Source organism: Dromiciops gliroides, chromosome 1 (genome assembly GCF_019393635.1).
Source record: "Dromiciops gliroides isolate mDroGli1 chromosome 1, mDroGli1.pri, whole genome shotgun sequence".
Classification (NCBI taxonomy): domain Eukaryota; kingdom Metazoa; phylum Chordata; class Mammalia; order Microbiotheria; family Microbiotheriidae; genus Dromiciops; species Dromiciops gliroides.
Window position 1 is genome coordinate 414,567,739 of NC_057861.1, and position 24,241 is coordinate 414,591,979.

General features: G+C 39.8%; 1 protein-coding gene across 4 annotated transcripts in view; it reads left to right on the forward strand.

Moving 5' to 3' along the window:
* Nucleotides 1-281: 281 nt before the first annotated feature.
* Nucleotides 282-24,241, forward strand: part of DAB2 (DAB adaptor protein 2) — a 71,772-nt gene continuing 47,812 nt past the window's right edge. For 2 of the 4 annotated variants that reach the window (XM_043976736.1, XM_043976738.1), the window contains exon 1: nt 284-519. The gene's annotated coding sequence lies outside the window, so the exon portion shown is untranslated. Of the gene's footprint in view, nt 520-955; nt 1,084-24,241 lie in introns of all 4 variants that reach the window. The other 2 variants (XM_043976737.1, XM_043976739.1) reach the window with 2 other exon arrangements.

Here is a 24,241-nt window from a genome sequence, read left to right on the forward strand (position 1 = left end):
CCATACAGCCCAAAGCTGAGCTGATTTGCCACATCACTTCGAGCTGCTACGGAGGGGTACAAGTTGTCCTTCAACTCCAGCCCCCAAGCCCTTAACTGAAATGTTGCTGTGGGGCCTTTTTACATCGAGCCCTAATATAAATCTCACTGTATCAAGAGCTAGCTATACTGCTGCGATCTCTCCCTGCCCCCAGCTGAGTCCCAGCGCCGCAGGGAACGAGATCCTCTGGTGGCTTAGGCAGGAGTTAATAAACAGTTAAGTTTGGAAGACTCAGCAGACACGTTGAGGGGGAGTAACCAAGCTGGAGCAGCAAAAACATCACAGCGCATTCCTGGGGAGTCCTCAGCTGCCAGCATCTGATTAGAACCATATCGCTCCCTGTGAGTGGCTAACTCCGCTCCGGAGTCTAGCGTACAACCGAGTATTTAACCGGCCCGAGGGGTTGGCCAGTCCGCCCGGCAGAGGGTTTGGGGAGCGGTGGGGAAAGAAATCATGCTTGGAGTCGAAAGGAGCTAGTTTGTGAGTAGTTTTTCCCCCCTTTTCCCGCCCTGTCCCTTCCCTACCCCTACTCTCCACTTTCACTTCTTGGAGGTCCGGAGCTGGGCTAGGGCTCGATCTTTCCGGCCCTCTTGGGAGCGCAGGCTGTGGGGAGAGAGCTGAGCAAGAATGCCGACGTGCGGTGGGAGCGGGCGGTCCTGTAGCCTGGCATTAAAGACAGGGCTGGTGGTGAATTAACTTACCTTCCGAGCTCGGGCTTAAACCCGACTGTGAGGAGAGGGAGGAAGGGAAGGAAGGAAACTGACACCGAATCCCTGCCTGCCTTTTCCAGTGAAGGGGGAGGCGGACGCCGGCAGCTTTTAGAAAGCCACCGTTGTCGGTGATGGTTTTTCCTCCCCTCCGATGACTGCCTAATTAGCTACCCGACGTGTTTGTTTTTGCTTGCTGCCTAACAAAGAGGGAGGACCTGGTTTGTGCGGCTTCGGGGCTGCCTGGATGGGAGTGACAAGCGCGGCGACTGAACATTCTTGAACTTTGTCTCGCTCTCTCGCGCTGCGGTCGTCCCTAAGACAATAGCTGCCAAAGGTACTGGACCGACTAGTTGGAAGGCTTGAAGCAGCCTCGCCGCCGACACCGCCGCCTCCAGGATGGGGATGGCGCTAAGGCCAGTGGGCTCTCGGGGCTGGAAAGGGCAAGTGGAGGGGGACGGGAAATGGAATGGAGTAAAAAAAAAAAATGCTCGACAGCTAGCTCTAAATGTAGCGGTTTTCATTGCTATTTGGCGTTAGGTGTCTCTTTTTTTAACATCCCCAGGGGCTACGGCGTGATTTCTGCCTTCGATTTAGGGCTCAGAACTTTGCTGAGATTATTATTTTTTAATGACTGAAGACTTAGCAGGAGGGAGGGAATTCAGACAACCCCTCCCAAATTAAACGTGAGGTCCAGAAACTAGCTTCTCTAAGCCAACGAATAACTTTAATATGGCAGAAGGGAAAGGCAGAGTGACTGGGTGGAGAAGGGGGCTTAATTTTGGGTTTTAAAATGTCAGTATTGACATAGAAATTCCTTGATGGGGCTTTTTGGCCCCTGTCACTGTGGGGGAAGGGAACATCCAAGAAAAGCCAGAAAGAACCTGAAAAATGCTAGGGAAAAACATCCCCTAAGTATCGGATTAACTGTTTTAAGTGGCTTTTCTTATACTTTCTCCAATGTAAGCTTTCCTGTCCACTTTGAAAAGAACATGAGCCAGGTTGTTGTTTTTCCCCCTTCCTCTTTTAAAATGGAGAGACAGGGAGGGGAACGTATAGAAACCACCAGATAGATTGCTGACACTTGTGATCTAAGACAAGCATCCTACAACAGAAGCCTTGTCGTGACTCCACATTTATTTGTTCTGGGCCCTGTCACTACTCCGAGATGGGTTTCAATAACAAGGTGGGAGATAAGATTTTATGGAGTTTGAAATTACAGGAGATCTTTGCAGCTTCTTCCTTAATCCTTTTTGGAAAGGGGGAGGAGAGAGAGTTTGGGGAAGAACAGCATCCATAGTCAAGATTAATAAAAACAAAATAGGCCATTCAGTCCTCTCCTAAAAAGGCAGGATGAAAAGATTACCATGCATTTTAATAGTCTGTTCCTTTTAAGGTAGATGCTCCTTGTTGCTACATCCTTCTATTAGCCTTGTTTCCCCTTAAAATTCAAGTATCTCATCCTAAGTTAGATGTGACATCTTTTCTCTGAAGTTGTAGGTAATTTTTCCAAACCCCTCATTACTCAGCTCCCTTAATCTCAATTTATGTGTGGCTGTGTGTGTTCTGTGTGTACATGTGCAGATGTATGTAACTATGTACCTCCCCACTCCCACCCCATCTAATCTAACTTTCTGGAGCAGTCAAGCACAGGTAACACCCCATATCTTGCAGATAAAGGAGGGGAAGTGTTACAATGCAAGTTAAATGATTTGTTTAAAATAAAACTAGTAGGGCAGCTAGATGGCATAGTGGTTAAAGCACTGGCCCTGGATTCAGGAGTACCTGAGTTCAAATCCAGCCTCAGACACTTGACACTTACTAGCTGTGTGACCCTGGGCAAGTCACTTAACCCCCATTGCCCCGCAAAAAAACAAAACAAAAAAAAATAAAAAAAATAAAACTAGTAAAGAATAGACTTTGATGTAAAATGAGTGCTGGGCTCAAGACCTAGTTTAAGACTGAAAATATAAACTTCCCTGATATTGCATTCTTCCAGTTTTGTTATGAATTCTGGCTCTGGCTCTTACCTGTGTGACCTTGGGCAAGACACTAAATGTCCTTGGCCCTCCATTTTCCTAGGTTGTAAAATGAGGGAATTGGACTAGATGACATCTAAGTATGTGATTCAGTGACTTGTATCATTGTATTCCTTTACATACTCAGTGGCTTCTAAGACAATTTGTTGATATGAAAGGAATGCTGGGGACTTCTGGGTCCTGCTGACTGACTAGCTGGCAACATTATTTATTGGACTGCTAAGTCATTCCTCCCTGTTTATTACCTAGAGATCAAGAGAAGGCAGGAAAACATGTGCTAAACAGTTTGGATTCTGGCTAGCAATATGTTTTGAGGAAACTTGGGCCTCTTCACAAGGCAGTGACTATGTTGTGTTGTGTGTGTTTTTTTTTTTCATTCCTGTCACTTGGTGTTGGTAAACTTAAATTTAGCACTACTAAACTGCCTACGCTTCATGGGTTTAGCTTGTGACTACAATCTCCTCTACTCTAAATCTCAGCCTTTCAGACTTTCTCTACTCTGTTGCTATTTAGTGGCCAAAACAGTGTTGAAATGCTCAACCATTTGGAGGAAAATGCTCATTCCTAGGACACTCTACAAACTCAGTAGTGGTTGGACATTGCCCTGCTCGTCTTTTGAACAAAGATAACTAGCTGGAGGGGCTTGGGGATTGACTGACTTGGACGACAATGCTGCTTGCTGCAGAAACATGCAGTTGTCTGTCCTTCTGAGTGAGCATAAGCAGAATGGCAATATGAAACACCTGAGTTACAGAATGTGGTATTTTAAAATGTTCTGTGGCTCTGCAATGTAATACTAAGGTTGAACCAATACCACTGCAATTCCAGAGTTAGAAGTCTCAACCAGAAACTTAAATTAGCTATGATAGCAGGGTTGATGTGCTTTGGATAGATTTGTTGTTCGTTTGTTTTTAAATAGCGGATCTATACCCCAAAGAAAACTAACAGATGCATTAGGAAACTGAGAAATCAAGCATTCTAATCTACTTAAAGGGGAGAGGAGTAGATTTTTTTATTCAAAAGTACCTCAATATCCAGCATAGCCATTGGGATCATAGAATCCCAGACTTTTTAGAACTGGGAAGTTTAGAATGCTGAATTGAGAATAAAATGATGTACATTTAAATCAAAGCTCTGCCTTTGTGATTTTTGGTTGTTACAATCTCACTAGGCCTCAGTTTCCTTCTCTGTAAAATAAAAGGATTGGATTGGATGACTTCTAAGGGACTAAGGACCTGTCCAGCTCTATATCTATAACCCCCTTCATCTTAAATATAAAGAAACCATGGTCCAGAAAGGATGACCTGTCCAAGGCCAGTCATTTAGACCAAGGCAGAGCTGAGACCCTAACCAATGTAATCTGAGTCCAAACCCATTTCTCTTTCAAATACGTCATACGGTCTCTTAACCTTAATGCATACATCTTAAGTATCACATGTCAGTGCCTGGAACATAGGAAAGGGAGTGTAATAGAGGCAAACTCACCGGAACACATATGGAGCAAGAAACCCTCCCCCCACACACACACACAATAAGACCACGCAAGTCAATAAAAGCCGTTTGTTATAAAATACTCATTTTATTGAGGCTCCATAATTAGGTATTGCATTTCACTGAATAAAGACAAGCATTCAAACATTTTAATATAAACAAGGCAAGCAGATTTGTCCTTATCCACATTGGTACAGGCCAGACCAAATGCTTCTCTGCTTGTGGTTCAAAGGACTCTCCATAATCTAAGTTATCTTTTCTACTTACATTTTGCCCAGCTACTCTTCTCCCCTATACCCCACCTCCATAACTACATACAAAAAAAAAAAAAGTTCTTTCTCCAGAAACCTGCATTGGATGGAAAGAGTATGGAAACAGGGGACCACCCATAATAATCGCAATGACTAGGCTAGCCATCTGTGGAGTGACGGGCTGCCTACACAGCAGGGCACATGGCCAAGGATAGCTCCTTTTCATGCATCCCTTTCTGAGCCTTGAAGAAAGCCTGTGACTCCAGAGTCAGAGGGAGTCCGAACAAATCACTTCCTGACCTAAAATAAGAGTGACACTTTTGGCAAGGGGAAGTAGAATCTCCCTTCCCTTGTCCACTGCTCCTCCTCCCCAATATCTCCTTTGTTTTATTACTTTTCATAATGTTTTTCTTTCTAATAGAAAATCTTTTAACAAACAAGAAGGAAAAGAGACTTCTGGGACCAAAATTAAAGCTGGCTTGATAAAGGGCCCACTCCCATAATTTGTACAAAGTATCTAATGACTTAAGTGTGCTTTTAGGATGAGCAGCTGGGTGCATGCTTGCATTTTGGAATCAGGCAACAAGTTAAACTATATTGAAGGCATAAGGAAGCAAAAATCTGGAAGAACTAGGGCTGAGCCAACAGTAATCCCTGGGAGAAGGTGGGAGAGTAACTTCCCAGAAAGTTTAGGTATGAGAGGTTTTCAACTTCAGGGAATCTTAGTGATGTGTCCTTAACAGGCCCCCTCTAATTGGTTAAAGCTATTGCATCACACTCAAGCTGGTGAAACTGGCTGTGTCATGCAGAAGTAGACATGTTGTCTCTATGTTACTCCATGTAACTGCCGAACTATCCCAAAGCACACAACTTAACACAACCTGACTGCTTTGTCATGTTCCCAGGATTGGAATCTTTCTCACCTTGCTTTTTTTCCTTTTTTTCCTTTGTGGATCAGCTGCAGCACTTAGCAGTACTGACTGACTTCATTTCTAGGAAAAGAACAGACTGAGAGAGAAAGGGAGACAAAACTTGTTAGGAAAAATGCCAAGGGTGTGAGTGATAGCCCTATATGGGAGGAGAGAAGCAAACTGGATGAATTTAGATCTCTAAAAAATGATGAGGCAATCTAAAGTGCATTTAAGGTGCTGTTTATTTTAACTAAAAACTAAAATAAGCCCTAAATTGTACAAACCTCAGATTCAGGCATTTTTACCTCCTTTTATCCCCTTTCCTTTCCTTTCCCCCTCCCCCTCCACTTCTCCATGGTGGGCATATCCCTACCTCTAGGGAAAATGTGTTAGTTCATTTCTTAGTATTAGAGGTGCCAGTGACTTATTTCTCCCTTAGGAAACCTGGGGGTGTTATACGATATGTGTTCAATGGTGTGGCTTTAGCTTTTTTGGGGGGGGGAGAGAAGGAGCAAGAAGAAAAGGTGTAAACTAGATTCATGATTTCAATTGGTACAGGGAAATCTATATTAGAAAATTTCCTCTACTGGTAAAGATTGGCATCTGTTCTGTCTTAAAGGGTGGCCTGGGCTATTGAGAAATCCCATGGTTTGCCCAGGGTCCCACAGTTAGTATGTGTCAGAAGTAATCCTCAAATTTAAGTTTTTCTGATTTGGCACCCCTCTCTCTCTCTCTCTCTCTCTCTCTCTCTCTCTCTCTCTCTCCCCCCCCCCACTCTCTCTCCTGTCTGTCTCCCTCTCCATGTCTGTGTCTCTGTCTCTCTCTGTTTGTCTCTGTTTGTCTCTTTTCTCTCTTTCCTTCCCCCAGAAGTTACTGACTCTCATAAACAAGGATATACCTCTTTAAAATTTACTTAACAGTATTCTTCTCTCCATTTTATAGAACATAAATGCATATTTAGTAAATTTCAGAATGGATTGGGACCTAGATTTTCACAATTCCAAATCTAGTACTAATGATGAGGACTTGGGTCAGGGAATATCCTTTGTTCATATATGTGTGTGTATATGTCTGCATATATGTATGTGTGTGTATGTATGAACAAAGGATGAGCATATATATGAACAAGATATGTGTGCATATATATGTACATATATCTATATATGTATGAACAAGCATACACACACACATATAAACCTGGGGAAAGTCATAGGATTTGAAGTCCAAGAAAGAGGGTTCAAATCTCAGCTCTGCCACATATTACCTGTGTGACTTTCAGCAAGTCACTTAACCTCCTAGGGCTCCAGTTCTTCTCATCTGTAAAATTAAGTAAGGGGTTATACTAGATGACCTCTAAGTTTCCTTTCCAGTTCTAAATCTAAGATCTATGACCTCTAGTAGAAGAGATAACTAAATCATGATCTCTAATCTGCTTTCAAATATGCTTTGAGGGAAGAGGAGAGGACAGAGTTTTGGATATTTGTTTAAAAAAAAAAACAAGTGGTAGCAGTATTCAAATTGAGTTATGAGACCAACTCTTTGCATTCTCCTGCCATTGGCTAGTTTGTGTGTCCTGGGGCAAGTCATTTAGTTGTCCTTCCTGCGTCATCAACAAAATATAATACCTTGTGTACCTCACTGGAAGACATGAAAGAATGTATATGAAGTTAGAACACAAGCCTAAAAGGTAAGGGTTTTGGTTTGGTTTGGTGACTATTCTGACTTCTCATATCAATAGGGATAATTACCTAAACGTGGTATTCCATCTTAATGGGAAATATGGACAAGCTGGCTTTTCTGGAGAGCAATCAATCAATCTCATTTATTATCATGTGCCAGGCACTGTACTGAGGATTGGGGATACAATTTGGACTAACTACTCTATGGGGAGTAGGGTGGGGAATATTTCAAGTGTGTACAAATCTGTTAAAAAAAAAACAGGGTTCTTAAAAAACAAACAAACAAACAGGGTTCTACTAGACTTAAAAAACAACACCATGCCTGGCATTCCCAGCAGACTTTCCACTATTCCCCTCACAGTGGCAGCTCATGTTCAAGCAAAGATGAGAGATGTGCCAATTTCATAAACCTTCAGCTCTTGTCAATGCAGGAATGGCAGACAAGAGACTCAAGTAGGCATCCAGACTAGTTACCTTTCCTGGCATATTTGATATTCAGTTCAGCAAATTATTTTTAAGTGCCTATACTGTTCAGTGCATGGTTCTAGGAACTACAAAGAAACAAAGTATAGAAATTTCATGATCCCTGACTTTGGGGCACTTACAGTCTAGCATTTAATCACTAGCTCAGCTATCTTTGTAGGCTGTTCCTGTTACAAAATTCATGTTTCTTGTTTGTGGGGTAACCATTTCTTTTGAGTGGTATAACTAAGTTGAGTTTCTTAGCATTATATAGAATAATCTGAGAACCTTACTAAGTCTCTTCCCCTTAAAATCAAAACAACTAACCCCCCCCCACACACACACACACAAATTGTTGGACCTCTTTGTACCACACTTCCAAAGGGGAATAAAGCATTCATGCTTAGGACATGGATTGTAAACCCCATTGAAGTCAAGGATAATGTGCTAATCTCTTCCTCACTCTGGGTTCAGTGCTAGGCTTTGCAATAGTGCATGGCTAGGTGGCACAGTGGATAAAGCACTGGCCCTGGATTCAGGAGGACCTGAGTTCAAATCTGGCCTCAGACACTTGAAACTTACTAGCTGTGTGACCCTGGGCAAGTCACTTAACCCTCATTGCCCCACCAAAAAAGAACAATTGTGCATGCTTAATAAATGATTGTTGAATCAATAACTTTCACTACTGAATACCTAATGACTCCAGTTGCAATGATTTAGGGATGAATATGCTCTTTACTCCCCAGTAAATACATTAAAATGAGGAACTTGCATTTTTCAGATGATTTAGAACAGAGTACTGTACTCATCCACTAATCAACACCATTCCTTGTGGCTTAGAATTCCATGACTTCTCCTCTTGGGCTCATTGTATATTGTTTGTACCTTTTTTGGTATGTCATGGACCCCTTTGGCAGTCAGATGAAGCTTATGGGCCCCCATTATCTTCAGAATAACGTTTGTAAATTAATAAAACAAAGGGTGTTCCAAAAGAAACCAATTGTATTGATGCTAAATTACTAAAATATTTTTTTAAGTTTACAGACTTCAGGGTAAGGATTCCTGATATAAAGACCTTGGCAATGCCATGGGCTCCTTTATCAAAATTCTGAAATGGTCTTTGGACAGCGTGCCATCCAGTAAAATGGTATTTTATGGTATTTTTCCAAACTTACTCAAGTAGACAGTAATATAAACAGCTATCAACTCTTTTTTCTTACTTTTTTCTTTTTCTCTGCTCTACTTTTTAATAACACCTTATGAGAAAATTATTCATGACACATATCTGGAAAATGCTGAGTTTTCATTTAGTTTCAGATACCTTCATCTTATTTTTAATTTGTCAACTTACCTTCATGAATTTGTTGACAAGAATATTGGAAGTCCCTTGTGGCTAGCCCAGTACTCCACCTACAGGTATACAAGTGTTTTTTGCTTTGTCCAAGGAGAATCCGCATATCAAGATTTTTTCAGCACTTTAAACTTTCAGACAAATCCAGAAAGTAATTCCGGCAAACCCTCTCCCCTTCAAAAGCATCCAGCAGATGTACAATGACACCAATCTGCATAAAGCAGTATGTCTTGTTAGAAGATGGGGGATTCCGCTTAATAGAACCTCTGTTTGGCCTCCCAAGTATTAGTACAGACTTGGGTGTTGTATCTATATTATTGGTTCTGCTGGATAGCCATAATTACCTAAATGAAATGGCCATGTTCCTGTCAAAAGTATTAAAAATCCTGCTGAACAAAATATTAACATCTGGGATAGGAAAAATGTTTTGGACTGTAGTGATACTTACATAATGAACTGGCAACTTAATATCTATAAAATTTCTTCTGCAGCCTACTGGTGATCTATACTCATTCAAACAATGTGTGAAATATCTGTTCTGCAGAGACTCTGTGCTTGTGATGGGAGGAGGTATAAAGAAGTTAAGGAGACTGTAATCTAGGAGGGAGTATAACATAACCCAAAGCACATATTATTTTGTTCAAGTGCTATGTGAATAATATGTTCAAAGTGTTATACGACTGAAGATACAAGAACTCCCTTGTAGCTTGGATAGTCAGGGTGGTGATATTTGAATTGGGACTTAAGGGTAGGTTGAAATCATGATTTCAAGACGGGGGCTTAACATCAGGAAGCTTGGATAGTCAGGGTGGTGATATTTGAATTGGGACTTAAGGGTAGGTTGAAATCATGATTTCAAGACGGGGGCTTAACATCAGGAAGTCCTGGGTGCCAGTCTTATCATCCATACTCATTAAACTGGGTTATTATGGGCAACCTTTCTGAATTTCCTCATCTATGGTGTGAAACAGCTATAGGGACTAGGGACTGTGATTTCATTAGAATAAGGACGTTCCAGCTGAAGAAATTCCCTTTACCAATGGAATTTTTTCTGGGGCAATGAGGGTTAAGTGACTTGCCCAGGGTCACACAGCTACTAAGTGTTAAGTGTCTGAGGCTGGATTTGAACTCAGGTTCTCCTGAATCCAGGGCCAGTGCTTTATCCACTGAGCCACCTAGCCGACCCCTACCAATGGAATTTTAGAACTTTTCTCTTCAACTTATAACTTCTTAGTGCCTTAAGGTAAATTGCTAAGATTAGATTTATCCACCTGTGTGTGTCTCAGGTAGAATTTAAACTCATGTCTTCCTGACTTTGAGGTCAGTTCTCTATGCAAGGTACTAGTAGATAAATGTCAGTTTCCTTATTAGTTAGAGACGAGGGTATTTTGAAAATGTCATGAACAAAGAAACAAGCAGGAAGAAGCTAATGTGTTTAAGGGATATTTAGTAATTTAATTCAGTTAGAGTATGAAAAAGGAGCCTGGGACCAGAATGGGGAGAGCTTTGAATACCAGCCTAAAGCCTGTACTTAATTTTTCTTATAGTCATGGGGAGTCATTCACTTTTCAAGCAAAGAAACCATTCTGGCTTAATATGACATGCTAGTGTTAAAACATCAAGAATTGGAATAAACAGAGACTGAAGTTGTATGTTGTACTGCATATTAATTTCACAAATCTTAGTATCCAAGACCTCAGTATTAAGAGTCCAACCCAAAATTTACTCTACTCTTTTAAGCTTAGCATTGAGTTAGGTGAGGCAAAAGACACACAAATAATAAATACTTTTCATTGCATCTTCTTTGAACCTCTTGAAATTTAGTTTTTGTGTAAAAGCCTTATCATCCATTATAGATTTAAATTCAAATGAAATGTGCATAGGAGATTCAATTTTACAAGAATGGTCACTACTCACAAATGGCTAAGTCTGGTTGTATATAAAATTAATCTAAATAAAACTACTAGGGAATAATACAAAACAATAATGCCAAGATTGCGTATAGACAAATGTAGGGGAAGATGGGTTAAGGAGGAACTTGTAATCCAAACATCTCTTACCTAGAAAGGCTCTATGAAAAAAGTGTGACTTGAAAACAACCTTGAAGAATATATTTAAGTTAGATATGTAGAAAGAGAACACATGAGCAAAGGCATGAAGTTATGAAGAAATATGTTCAGGGGAATGGGTGATCTTGTATGTGCTGGGTGATGTGGTTCTGTAACCTGGATGGTTTGACCTTGAGTTTGGTATCTTTTGGGGAACTGTTATGGGTTCTCAAGTGGGGGGAATGGTATATTAAAACTGAGGGAGTCCTTTATTCCCTCAAATTCTTGCTACCTATTGTCCCTAATAGATTATAAACTCCCTGAGGGCAAGAACTGTTTCTTTCTTTTTCTTTTTCTCTTTCTTTCTTTCTTTCTTTCTTTCTTCCTTTCTTTCTTTCTTTCTTTCTTTCTTTCTTTCTTTCTTTCTTTCTTTCTTTCTTTCTTTCTTTCTTTCTTTCTTTCTTTCTTTCTTTCTTTCTTTCTTTCTTTCTTTCTTTCTTTCTTTTCCATCAATACCTTACAAATAAATGACACAGGGCAGCTCGGTGGTGCAATGGATAGAGCACCAGCCCTGGATTCAGGAGGACCTGAGTTCAAATTTGGCCTCAGACACTTAACACTTACTAGCTGTGTGACCCTGGGCAAGTCACTTAACCCCAATTGCCTCACTAAAAAAATTAAACAATAAATAAATAAATAAATGGCACAGGGGTAGGTAAATGGCATAGTAGACAAAGCACTGGCCCTGGATTCAGGAGAACCTGAGTTCAAATCCGACTTCAGACACTTGACACTTACTAGCTGTGTGACCCTAGGCAAGTCACTTAACCCTCATTGCCCCACCAAAAAAATAATGACACTAATAAATTATTATTACTCCTCATAATAGGAAAAAGCAGGGTGCAGAGTATAGCATGGTGACATAGTCTCCCTCCCCTCATCCAATCCGTTATGGCAATCTCGGTGTTAAGGGCTAAAATTCTAGCTAGTCTGTCTAAAATATCTAATGAGTGGTCGCCAATAAATTATAAGCTTTAGCAAGAGTTAGGCTTTTAAGCATTTATTAAGGAAAACAAGAATTTGGTAAAGAGAGAGAGAAAGGCCTAGATTCCTATCTATTAAAGGGAGAGCACATTTCTCGCTCCGCTCTCCACCAGAGTCCAAAGGAAAGAGAGCGAGCCTGAGCGCCAGTCTCTTCCTTCCTCCTCCCACTAGCCCGCGTCACTTCCTGACTCCTGGTCTTGCCCTCAAAGACCTTCCCTTCATGGGCAGAACTCTTCTACAGTAAGTATCCAGCAGGTGGCGTTATTCCAATCGTTACATCGGCGAGATACTAAGCATACAACAGTTCTAATGTCCTAAGGGTGTGTGGTTTTTTTTCTTTTGAAATTTTCCCTGCTCCACTGGACAAATTTCTATGACTATCTACCGCCACAAGCAAAATCTTACCAAACGAGTATTTGCAATACAAAGTTGTACAAGGCAATTCTGCCCCTCCATGAAGGCTTCAATCTAGAGAAGACATGGCCAGATATTGTAGTTAGATACCATGAGTGAAGGTTGAATAAAGTACTGTCACTACTATGAGGAAGAAGAGGTCACTTTGTGCCTGATTTGGGATAGCTTGGTTTTGTGGAAAGGAACAGAGGTCATGTAACTATCTTTATCCAAACTAATAGATGGGTAAAGGAAAAGAGCAAAAAAATCTATTACCGGAGTGTGCTTTAAATTCAATATTATATTTAAATACAACCAAAAGACATTAGGAATAAGCCAAAATCATAGTTTTTATTCCTTCCCACCCCTTGTTCTGTCTACCTCAACTAGGGACAAACCCATTTGCTTATTATATATCAAAATGTAGGGACTTTGGTGTAAATATATACTCAATGTTCCCCAAAACTCTCATAGTTGAAAAAAAGATTATAGATTATCTTCCTGTCCAAGGCAAGATCCTCTCCCATATCCCTGACAAGTAGGTTCCTTTGGTTGAATACTTTTGGAGCCGTAAGTTCATATCAAGATAATTCATTTCATTGTTGGATATCTCTATAGTGGTGGTGGGGAGAACTCTTTATTCTATGTTAAATCAAATTCTGTCTCTTTTCATTTTAAATGTATCTTCTTGAACAAAGTAATGGGTCTGTTCTCTCTTTGTGAGAGGCCATCGAATGTTCAAAGATGTCTGTAGCATCTTTGTTTCCTTAGCATATCTCTTAAATCCAAGTCTCTTCTTTTCTAGGCTAAAGCTTTTCAGCTATTTTTCTTTTAATATTCTTCTCTATTCTGTCTTCTTAATTGATATTTTGAACAATGCAGATTTAGGGCTATGGCTTTTTGATTTGATTTGATTTGATTTTTGCATTAGGGTTGAGCACTCAAAATATAGCCAGAAGGGGGCAGCTAGGTGGCACAGTAGATAAAGCACTGTCCCTGGATTCAGGAAGGACCTGAGTTCAGGTCTGGCTTCAGACACTTGATACTTCCTAGCTGTGTGACCCTGTACAAGTCACTCATTGCCATACCAAAAAATAAAATAAAATAAAATAAATAAACACACACATGCATATCCTGAAGAATTAATGTATTCCAGTGTTCAAGCTTTTGTAATTTGCTTCTATTCTCCTTACCAAGGAGAATAACTTTTGTAATGGAACTGACAGAGCAACAACAAAAAAAAAATGGCTATGTTAAGGGCTAAAATTCTAGCTAGTCTGTCTAAAATATCTAATGAGTGGTCGCCAATAAATTATAAGCTTTAGCACGAGTTAGACTTTTAAGCATTTATTAAGGAGAATAAGAATTTGGTAAAGAGAGAAGAAAAGGCCTACACTCATCTATCTATTAAAGGGAGAGTGCATTTCTAGCTCCCCTCTCTGCCAGAGTCTCCAGGAAAGAGCACGAGTCAGAGCGCCAGGCTTCCCCTTCCTCCTCCAACAAGCAAATGTCACTTCCTGATGCCAAAGAAAAGACACATGGTCTTGCCCTCAAAGACCTTCCCCTCAGGCGCAGCTTTTCTATAGTAAGTCTCCAGCAGGTGGCATCATTCCAATCATTACAGCTAGCAGGAAGTTGGTTCCTAAAGTAAATGAGGAGATAGTAAGAGCTAAGAGGGAGCTAGAGGTAAGTAGCTGCCCTTGATCAGTCAAGTCACCAAGCTACATCTTCCAAGAATAAAAGAACTGGTAGATGACCCCCTATCAGTAATATTTTAAATACTAGAGAATGACAAAGGAACAGTAGGACTAGAGAGAACAAAATGTTCTAGTCTTATACACACACACACACACACACACACAATTGGGGTGGGTAGAAATGACAAATCTGCAAGCTATATGCCAATGAGATTGGTTTTGATTCCTGGAAAAAAATCTAGAATAGATCATTAAATATATAGTTAGGAAACAACAAAAGAAAGAAGCAATTTCAAAGAAACTCAACATGGCTCCACCAAGATCACATTACACCAGATCAATTTTGTTTCTTTTTCTCTTAATTTTTATAAGACTATCAAACTAATGTAGCAGGAGAGTGCTATATTCATTCATTTCCTAGCAGCCACATCATATTAGGAAAGTAATAATAATTAAAATAACAATAGTAATAATGATAGCTAACATTTATTTATAGTGCTGATATACCAGACATTATGCTAAACACTATATATATCCCATTAGATCCTCACAACAACCCTGGGAAGTGGGTGTTATTATTATCCCCATTTTACAGTTGAGGAAACTGAAGCAGAGATTATGTGATTTACCTTAGGTTACACAGCTAGTAAGTGTCTGAGGCCAGATTTGAATTTGAGTCTTTCCCAATTTCAGGCCCAATGTTCCATCCACTGAATCATCCTGCTGCTTCACTTGACCAGTTATCATAGACTGACAGTGAGAATCTTAAATTCTTACAGCCATTATGTAGATCATGTTCCAAGACATTTTTTTCCTATTTAATTCACTCAATATGCCCGAGCAGATAAATAGTATGAGCGTAATTTAAGATAGATTTTTAGCAGTGATTCACAAAGTCGGTCAATAAACACTTATTAAGCAGGTACTGTGGTAACAGCTGAGGATATAAAGACAAAAGACAGCCTCTGCCGAATAGAAGCCCACAGTCAACCACAACTATCTACAGAAAAAAATAGGAAGTAACAACAAAGGGAAGGCATTAGAATTGAGAGATTAGGAAAGACTTTTTGTAGAAGGGGGGATTGGTATGATAAATTGTCATACTAATGCTGTTGCAAAGATAGATATGTTTCCTAGATAACACAAATGTTAGATCTGGATCTAGTTAAGTGGCAGAACTCCAAATATAGTTATTAAAGATTTTGTGCTAATTTAAGGAGCTGTCTCCAGTGGGGTCTCTATGGGATCTGTACTTTGAACCTATACTGCTGAACATTTTTGATCAATGACCTGAATGAAAGCATAGATAGCATACTTTTTACAGATGACAAAACTAGGAGGAATTGCTAACCCACTAGATTACAATCTAAAAAGATCTCAATAGTCTAGAGCATTAGGCTAAATGTAATTAGATGACTTTCAAGAAAGATAACTGTAAATAAAATCTGGGGGCAGCTAGGTGGCGCAGTGGATAGAGCACCAGCCCTGGAGTCGGGAGGACCTGAGTTCAAATCCAACCTCAGACACTTAACACTTACTAGCTGTGTGACCCTAGACAAGTCACTTAACCCCAATTGCCTCACCAAAAAAAAAAAAAAGTAAAAATAAAGAAAATATGTTTCACAAGTACAAAATGAAGAAGGCATGACAGACTAATTCATATGAAAATGAAATGGTTTGGGGGCTTTAGTGGATTTCAGACTCAACAGAAGCCAGCAATGTAATGTAGCGGCCGAAAAGGATAATGCAATCTAAGGCTAATTTTTTTAAAATATTAAAAATAATTCAATACATAAATTAACATAATCTCTTCACTTAAGGAGTTTTTGATGACAAGAAAAAGCATATAGTAGCATAGATACAGTGAGATGTTAGTATCCAAGCATTTGGAATTCCCCAGTACAAATGTAATCTGGTAGAAATAGTAACATACTTTATTTTTACTTTACAAGGGCACTGTTTCTATGCCAATTACCTCAAAGTTAAAATATATGAGCATTGCAAATATAAAATAGAAATTGAATTTTAATGAAAAAAAATTAAAAAGCTTAAAATTCAAATCTTACATTTGCCTTTTGCCCTGGAGCAAATTATAAGCCCTTTTCTTCTGTACAGAGATATTGCAGTAACTATTTTTAACAAACTTCGTAGGGTTAGTAACTTTGCCTATACATTGTCACAGAAATCTAAATCTACAGGCACAGCTTCCAGGATTGACGAGATGATAGGCTTCCTGCATTCTAGGTCCTGTAGTAAATAGAACACTGGATGAAGAAACAAAAGGACCCGATTTCAAATCACCCTGGGTACGGCAATAATAACAGTGTCTACCTCACAGGTTGTTATGAGGATCACATGAGATCATTTATGCAAAGAATTTTGTAAATCTTAAGGTAATATATACTAGCTATCATTCAATTTAACCTCACTCAGCTTGAGTTTACCTGTATGTAAAATGGGGACAATCTCCCAGGGATGCTGAGAGGATCAAATGTAAGAGAATTTTGCAAACCTTAAAGCACTATTTAAATCATCATCATCGTTATTACTCTACCTTGATCAAACCACATTTGGAAAGTGTTGTATTCTGTTCTATGCACCAAAATTTAGGAAGAATGTTAAGAAGATGGAGAATGTCCAGAGGACTAGGAAAGCAAAGGTTTCCTTAGAGAAAAGACTGAGGAATTTAGGGATAACAGAAGGGTAATAATTTGTCTTCAAAACTTTGAAGCGGGGCAACTAGGTGGCACAGTGGATAAAGCACCAGCCCTGGATTCAGGAGGACCTAAGTTCAAATCCAGCCTCAGACACTTGACACTTACTAGCTGTGTGACCCTGGGCAAGTCACTTAACCCTCATTGCCCTGCCCCCCAAAATAAAAACAACTTTGAAGCACTATCACATGGAAGAGGGATTGGGCCTTCTGTTTGATCCTGAACACAAATTCAGTAGTAATGGGTTGAAGTTGGAAAGAGACAGATTTGAGACCAATTTCAAGGAAAATTTTTTTCATAGCAGTTAGTTGTCCAAAGGTAGAATTCCTTACCTCAAGAGGTCACTCCTCCTTGGAGGTCTTCAAACCTAGCAAAGATTGGACGACTACTTGCTGGGTGTGTTGTAGTGGAAAATTTAAATATATATATATATATATGCATCTGGAGTCAGGAGGACCTGAGTTCAAATCTGGTCTCAGACACTTGACACTTACTAGCTGTGTGACCGTGGGCAAGTCACTTAACCCCAATTGCCTCACTAAAAAAAAAAAAAAAAAAACAAACCATATGAATTGGATTAGAGATCCCTTCCAACTCTAAAACTCTGGCTCTATAATTCACCTCAATATTAAACATCTGCTTTGTACTGTAAGGGCCTAAAATTCTAGCTATGATGTTTAAAATCTAATGAGTGGTCACCTTAAATTAGAAGCTTTAGCATCAGTTTTTGGGCATTAAGCATTTATTAAAGCATACTAGGTATTAGAAAAAAATAATAAAAGAACACATGGAGTTAAGAAAAGACCTATCTAGCCTAGAGTTCCAGCCTGGTCTGGTTCTTCCTCAAGTCCTCCACCATGAGCCTGCTTCAATCATGAACTCTTCCTTCAAACTGAGTGTGGAAGTTTTTTATAGGTCTGGAGCAGAGGCGGTCCTTACACACTGCTTCAAGTTGATTGGTTGGCGTCATTCAAATCCATTGGTTCACTGGACTTGAAGGTGGTCTTGAGTTGAGTTCAAAGTCCTTGGCTTCTGAGAACAATACCTCCTTAAGGGTTAGCCAGGTGTGGTTACAATCTAATTAACTTGAAGTAGGCTAATCAGCAAAGTCAATCACTATCACTTAATTCAATCAGTTTAGATGAATCTCCAGGTGAGCCTTTGAGTATCTGCCAAATCCCATTATTTTCTTACAGTAGGAGGCACCATAGCTAGGAAGAATACCCTTCAAAGTAAGGAAAGCAAGTTAGTGTGTGTGTGTGTGTGTGTGTGTGTGTGTGTGTGTGTGTGTGTGTGTGTGTGTGTGTGTGTATGCCTTGATAGGTTTCTACCTTGCCTCAAACATTGATTTATTAAGTTAGTAAGACCAGAAAAGCGATACCTTCTTGAGTACCTTTTGGCATAGCTACTGAACTTAATGGAAAAGGAGATCTCAGAATTTGTTCAACTGTCTGATGTCTCTGATATCTCTAGAACTTAAGATGATCAATGTCAATATTTTGCCACCTACTAAAGGGATAAAACTGCTATGAATGGAATGAAAAGCTATTCTACATTTCAACTGAGTGGATGGTCTTAAACAATGCCTTCCTACCTACAGGACAGTGTCATTGGTAACACTTGCAACCCTTGGCAACAAATTACTCTTCATTCTTATCACAGAAGCTAGTGATCTACATAAGCTACAGTGTTACCTCTCTCCACACTCTTCCTGATTGCAGTAGAGCTACAGAGTTGCAGTAACCAAATGTATCTTCATGCTTTTAAGGCTATTAGTGAATGTGAAGGTCTAGAGTTGTTATCTGACAGTTGAGGAGATAACAGAGCTCTCATAGCCAGATCTTGCATCTTCCTTAATTAGTTCCTCTTAGACTTTTTACTTAGCAATAAAAGAATGTAATCTTTTTTGCCAAAGCTTCCCTCTATTCATACAAATCATCCATAAAGCAATAGAAACACGTAGCTGGCCTCATTTCCTACCAAACTGGGAATCTGTTGGTAACAAGTGAAAACAGCATTGAGAAGTAAAGGGTAAAATAAATATCACTTACAAGTCTTTGTGGTAGGAATCAGAACACTTCCAAAAGGCTTCTGCTAGACCTGGACTTTGGGTTTGGGGATGTGTAAGTGACTATTTAAACAGCTTTATTTAAATTTGCCTTCAGAAAGGTAACTTATTTTTTGTTTTTTTTCTCTTGGGGGGGGGGGTTGTGAGGCAATTGGGGTTAAGTAACTTGCCCAGGGTCATACAGCTAATAAGTGTCAAGTGTCTGAGGCCGAATTTGAACTCAGGTCCTCCTGACTCCAGGGCTGGTGCTCTATCCATTGTGCCACCTAGCTGCCCTAGTAAGGTAACTTATAATAAGAATATGTATATGCTTCCCAAGCTCATGTCAACTCTGAGCTTGGGAAAGGAATATGAGCTGGGAGAATGAAATTCTCTAGATGATGTTCTTTTCAAGGCTGCAAACATTCTGAAATGGTTCTTCCTTGTAACTCTCTTATCTGGCACAGCTAGGGGAGTGGAGTGCTGTGTTATTCGGTCCCCATGCAAATTAGCATGATCATTCAAATTCTCTGGAAGCTAGAAAACTTTTTTCCCCCTTCCTCTCTAGGGGATGTTAGCCACATAACTTTGGGAGTAGTGTGACACTATCAGATGCTGGGATGCCATCTAAGCTTACCCCAATGGGGGCAAAGGCTTTTACACTAATCAAACATGGCTTCAAACTACTGCATGAAATGAAGGGGTCTATAATAAACCTGCCTCATATTGTAGAAGTAGTGTTCTTTTGGATGCTCTGAATTTAATCGATTCTACCCTTTTCCCCCATCAATACTACTCTTACATTTTGTTACAAGATAGACTACCTTCACAAGATTGTTTACTTTGGTGTGGAGGGGGGGAGGTATACATGTTAATGAAAAATTCATTTTTTGATCCGTTATATTTGCTACTTATGTTACTCATGCCATCTGTTAACTTTTTTGGGGGGAGGGTGGACAGTGAGGGTTAAGTGACTTGCCCAGGACCACACAGCTAGTAAATGTCTGAAGCTGGATTTTGCTTTATCCACTTCACCACCTAGCTGTTCCCATCTGTTAACTTCTAATTTGGGAGCTACTTAGCACCTTTACTCCAAAGACCTCAAGGTCTAATGAGATGATTCTACTTCAATAACAGATCCAAAATATAGCCACCAAATGTGAGTTTGTCACTTTTTGGACTGAGCAGAAGTAAATGTATTTGTGTCCTTTTAGCACTTGGCTCTCCTCCCTGCTTGAAAACTTCACTATTGCCTACAGGATAGAGTCTGAGCAGGAGGAACTCAGGTAATTTAATGCAATTCCCTCATTTTTGCAGGTGAGTAAAGTGAGACTTATGGAAGTCACTTAACTTTCCCAAAGTTTGCCACAGACCCTAGGTGGTGGCAAAGATAAAATTAGAACCTGGAGTCCCTAGTCCTTCTTTTAAAATATGACCACAATTCTATATGAATACAATGGAATACTATTGTGCTGTAAGAAACGATGAGCAGGAGGAGTTCAGAGAAACCTGGCGGGTCTTGCATGGGCTGATGATGAGTGAGATGAGCAGAACCAGAAGAACATTGTACACAGTGTCATCGACATTGAGTGTTGATCTACTGTGATGGACTATATTCTTCTCACCAGTGCAGTGGTACAGAAGAGTTCCAGGGAACTCATGATAGAAGAGGATCTCCCAATCCAGGAAAAAAAAAAAAAGAACTGTGGAGTATAGATGCTGAATGAACCATACTATTTCTTTTATCTTTGGTGCTGTTGTTTTTCTATTTTGAGGTTTTTTGTCATTACTCTGATTTTTCTCTTATAACATGACTAATGCAGAAATATGTTTAATGTTATTATGTATATATATAACCTATATCAGATTACCTGCTTTCTAGGGGAGGGGGGAGGGAGGGGAGGGAGGGGAGGGAGGGAGAAAAATCTGAAATTGGAAAGCTTGTATAAACAAAAGTTGAGAACTATCTTTACATGTAATGGGAAAAAAATAAAATACTTTATTAATTAAAAAGTATATATGACCACAATTCAACAAGGATTTACTAAGCCCCTGCTATGTGCTAGGCACTGTGCCTACAAAGACAAAACTGAAAGCCTTTGCCCTCAATGAATTTGTATTCTCTTGGGGGAAACACATGTATACAGTTAAATGCATTAGGAAGGAGACAAGGCTTGACTTCCTGTGGGTAGTAGTACTTTAAATGAGCTTTGAGGGAAGCAAGGGATTCTGTGAGGGAGTGCGTCCTGTGCATGGGAACATTGCTTGTGTAAAAGCACAGGAATGAGCTGGAATGTTGCAAATAAGGATCAGCCAAGTGTTCCCTTCTGGATGATAGGTAGAATGTGTGAAGAAGAGAGATTTAGGATCTCATAGAAAGGGTGGCTTAGAGACACATTGTGAAAGGTTTTAAAACTTAAAACAGAAGAATTGATATTTGGGGTAGCTAGGTGGTGCAGTGGATAAAGCACCAGCCCTGGATTCAGGAGGACCTGAGTTCAAATCCGGCCTCAGATACTTGATACTTACTAGCTGTGTGATGCTGGGCAAGTCACTTAACCTTCACTGCCCCACCAAAAAAGAAAAAAAGTGATATTTTATTTTATCCTGAAAACAAGAGGGAGCCACTGGAACTCCTTGATCAGGACAGTGACATAATCAGACCTGTATGTTGAGAACTTCATTTCGGTGGTTCTGTAGACGGTGAATTGGAGAGGAATGACAGGACATAGGGAGATCAATTAGGAGGATGAAATTGATTAGGTGAAAGGTGAAGATGAAGTGAATGAGGTGGCTGTGCTTTGAGAAGAGAGATGTTTTAGAGGTAGAATAGACAAAACCTGGCAACATATTAGATGTGGGCTGGGAGAGAGGGTTGAAGTTGAGTTCTAGGTTGTGAACCCGAGTTAATGGAAGGATAATGGAGCAAGGACATTAAGAGGGGAGGGAAAAAATAATGCATTTTTTCGGACATGTTACATTTGAAATGCCTATGGGACATCCAGTTAGAGACCATTAAATAAGCAATTCATGATGTAGAACAGTTCAAGAGAGACCAGAGGGGGCAGCTAGATGGCAAAGTGGATAGAGCACTGGCCCTGGAGTCAGGAGTACCTGAGTTCAAATCCAGCCTCAGACACTTAACACTTACTAGCTGTGTGACCCTGGGCAAGTCACTTAACCCCAATTGCCTCACTAAAAACAAAAAACAAAACAAAAAGAGAGACCAGAGTTGAAGTTATAGATGTGGAAGTTGTCCCTAAAGAGATGATAGTTAAACTCAATGGAGCTATTGAGTCGAGTGGGGTGGGAAATAGGACACAGGACAGAACCCCACAATTTATCTTGCCAATCTTAAATCCTATTGTTCCTTCACATGAATTTTGTTATAGACCAGTCTGATTATCCTTACCTACCTCCTACTTCCCAAACTTGCCTTATATGTAGCTACACCCAGGCCTTTGCCTGAAACACGTTCTCCCCTTCTACCTGGGTGGATATGCCCCAGTCTTCAAAGTGAGCACAATGACTACCATTTCCTTCACACAGTTAGGCCTCCACTTTCCTCTCAATTACCCTGTGAAGTAGGTAGCACAAGTATCATCTCAATTTAAAGAGAGGGACATAGAATCAAAGTTTAAATGCTTTGCCCAGACCTGGTTTATTGCCCCAATGCCTTCTTCCCTATCCTTCTGGTTCTCAATTCCTTCTTTTGAACTGATGCCAAATAATTGAGAAAGTGCTTGTTCATAGCCCATCTTGCATAATTTACTTGCCTAAGCTAAGGGCCTTAAGGGTAGGGATTCATCTTTGAGGAGTCAGGGAAGAGGCTGTTAGGTGCACTAGCTTTTGATATTTACTGAATGAAAGTCTGTTTTCATCTTCCTGACATTTATTCATGGACTGAAAGTTGAATCTATAACCGTGAAAGTTGTTTCTTTTTGCCCCAAGCCCTCCAAGTAGAATGTATTAAGCTCCTTGAGGACAGGGATTGGGGTGTGTGTGGGTGTGTGTGTGTGTGTGTGTGTGTGTGTGTGTGTGTGTGTGTGTGTGTCTATGCACATATCTTTTGATTTCCAGTGCCTTGAACATGGTAAATGTTTAGTGAATGTTTGAATGTTAGGGTGAAAAAATATCAAAAAGACAAGTGAAACATACTGCAATCCTTATTAGCCTAAATTCTGGAAGATATGGCTTTCTCTAGGAGAGTTAACTTTCGTGAAAAGTCACCTTGTTAATAGAGACATTTAATAAGACATTTTACTCATTTTTCATCAAGTAAGTCCTAACTTAGGCTTATGGTTCCCATTCCAGGCCCTCTGCTCATTCATCATAACGAGCTGGAAGCACATTCAATTAGTGCCACAATTTTCATATAGAAAGAAGGAAGTGGTCTAACTTTTAGGAAAGATAATCAGAGCACACAGGGTAATTTAATTGGTATTCCAACACCTGTAAATGTCATACTCCACCACAGTAGTGAGAAATAATGACCTGCTATTAACCTTGACCTTTCTGTGAAATTCTAAGCACAGACTAAACTTTAAAGTAGCAACCAGTTCATTTTTTGCTAAAATTTTCCATAAATAAAATAGAATTCCTCCTCAAAGAAGTTTTTGTTTGTGAAGTTGGATTAGAGATTACCTGTTTATACCTCTATAATTTATTAGTTAAATCTTAATAAAGTATACTATCAATTAGAAACTTTTTTGAGGACAGAAATTCATGTGAGTTTAAGCATTTATAACTCAAGTTACATGTGGTAAAGAAGCCCAAGAAGTGAGCTCCAATATATTGGGTAGTTAGTTTCCCCATAGAGGGCTTATGGGATGACACAAACAATTGCAAATCACAAAACCATATGCCCAAGATGAGACAGTGAGGACAGTAAATGGTAGAATGCTACCAGGCAGCAAGGACATACCAAGATGGCTTATTCTGCTCACTAAAACTTAGGAATCAGTACTCAATTTTGCAGACTCACTTTTTAAATTGGATTAAGTAGCTTCGGAGGGGAGGGCTTGTCTTCACTGAACTACAGTGTTCAGCTGAGGAAACAAATGATCTAATTGAGTCCTCCACTGCTATAAATGTCTCACATAATAGGTTACTGGAAAAACACAGACACTTAACCCTGCAGCTCAAATCCATTGCTTAAGCTCTAGTCTGAGGCCCAGTGCACCATCCTTTTCATTCAGTGACTGAGTGGGTCATAAAGTACAGTGTGCAAATAGATGAACTCTAGCTTTGATTAGATAAAGTCTTGTGTTTTCTTGAAATGTCCACTGTTTGGGGAGTCAGTAATCCTCAATGAGCACTTTAATGGTTCAGGGTATGTTTGACTCTGAAAGGACATTGCTAGTGGAAC